The sequence below is a fragment of the Echinops telfairi genome, unplaced genomic scaffold (genome assembly GCF_000313985.2).
Source record: "Echinops telfairi isolate 266 unplaced genomic scaffold, ASM31398v2 ScPeMD7_2;HRSCAF=8, whole genome shotgun sequence".
Taxonomy (NCBI): Eukaryota; Metazoa; Chordata; class Mammalia; order Afrosoricida; family Tenrecidae; genus Echinops; species Echinops telfairi.
The window spans coordinates 37,091,200-37,093,130 of record NW_022103898.1 but is presented as its reverse complement, the minus strand read 5'-3'; the positions used below and the strand labels follow the sequence as shown (position 1 = coordinate 37,093,130).

The window sequence follows — 1,931 nt, the reverse complement described above, 5'->3', positions numbered from 1 at the left end:
GTGGCTCCTGCTGCTGAAGCTGCTGGCAGAGGTTGTAGGAACAGGCCGCGGCAGGGCTGAAAGGGTGGCACCAGGAGTTTAGCAAGAAGATGCACGCACAGCGGGAGGGAGCAAACTGTGCCCAACTTAGCCTCTGGTCCACCCACCTGAGCAGCAAGAGCAGTTTGGGTCCCACCCACCTGCCATCGCAGAGTCCAACACTCCCCCCTCCCCTTGCCACACACACACACACAGCACCCACCAAAGCTGTCTGCTTCACTCGCCTGTATCCTTGTGGTCCACAGTTGCAAGAATCTGGTGTGGAGGTCTTTTAATTCATTAGGGAGAACTGATATACAAAAGGCAAGATGCTTCCCCTTTAAAACAAGTCAAACAAACAAAAAAAACTAGGGAACCACAAGTACATATAAATGGTTTGATGTTGTCCAAGTAGACAGATCATGCCTGCATTTTCAGCTACTAAAAAAGTATTTTAAAATCATTTTTATTCAACAGTGACTGGACATTTTATGACTTTAAGGAACTATTATAATTATACTTTAGATAGTTTTTTAATCTCTTATCTTTTAGAACTATAGTTCAACTATTATGATAAAAATGAGATGATCTTTATTATTTGCTTCAAACTATTTTAAGACATAAGAGGAAGCAGATAGAGATAGACATGAATGGAATCTGATCATGTGCATTATGCAATGACCCAGCCAACATAAAATGACTCATATATCATTTTTGTACATTTCTTATTTAAGATAGAATAATAAAAATCCTAAGACGAACCTCAAATATAAATAATAGGTATATTTTAAAGACATGATTACTAGAACTTGTTTACTTGTCTCTCAGGGTTTTTTGTCTTTTTCTTTCTGTTTTACATAGCAAAATTTCCTGAATAACCCAGTCAGAAAAACTATAACATAATGTATTTGAAACTATAATGTAAGGATTTGGTAACATTAAACAGTATCAATGTGACTATATGTATATATGTGTATGTATATATATATATATTATCAAATGATATCACGTAGAAGCCCTGATGAAATTTAAGGACTGTGAATGGATAAAGTATTTTACGTGTAAACTAATGCAGGTTCTGTCTTTTAAGAAATATCTATGGAATGCTTCGCAAATCTGTGTGTGATACTTTGTGCAGGGGCCATGCTAATCTCTGTGTCGATCCAATGAGAGTATATGTGCAACCAAAGCGAGCACTCCTTCCTCTCTTTATGGTGCCCCTGTGCCTGAGGAACTTCGTGTGAGTGGCTGTCCAATCAGCTCCAGTTTATGATGCTCCCTGTGTAACAGAACGAATTGTTGGCCAGCCCTTTGCCATCTTGATGACCATTGAGAGGTTGGTGCCTAATGTTGGGGCTACTGTGTCAATCTACCTAATTGAGGGTTTCTTGGAGCAGTGGTTCTGAACCAAAGAAGATCCTGCCCACTGCCCAGCTGATTGTCACAGTTGAAAGAAGGTTGTCACGGACATCTAGTGGGTAGAAACCAGAGGTGTTGCTGAGCATCCTGTAATGCACAGGGCAGACACCTATAGCAATCGATTTTCTGACCTGAAATGTTAACAGAATTAAACTTGCAAAACTCTCTCTTACAATCATGCTATTTCAGAGCTGAAGGCACCTCAGGTTCATACATACATAGCACCTTCATGCTTGACCTTTGGAGACTTTGAAAACAGACCATTTGTCCCCTTCAAGTGTCCCAGCAAATACTGATAGTGATTCTTTAGAAATTAGATCACTTTTCCCCCTGAGCGTTGTTATTTGATGGTCTCTAGAGGCCTCAAAAACTCTGATGAAAAAGCCTCAACTCAAAGATACCAGGCTGATTAGTTTTAGCCTATCCCTTGCACGAAGTAAGTGCTCAGTATATTCATTGAATCTCATAACTCACTACAATAAGAAACTTGAATT

General features: G+C 39.6%; 1 non-coding gene across 1 annotated transcript; it reads right to left on the bottom strand.

Moving 5' to 3' along the window:
- Positions 1–1,110: 1,110 nt before the first annotated feature.
- LOC115870693 lies at positions 1,111–1,215 on the bottom strand. Its single transcript, XR_004046846.1, has one exon. It is a non-coding gene; the product is annotated as a U6 spliceosomal RNA (small nuclear RNA).
- Positions 1,216–1,931: the final 716 nt, after the last annotated feature.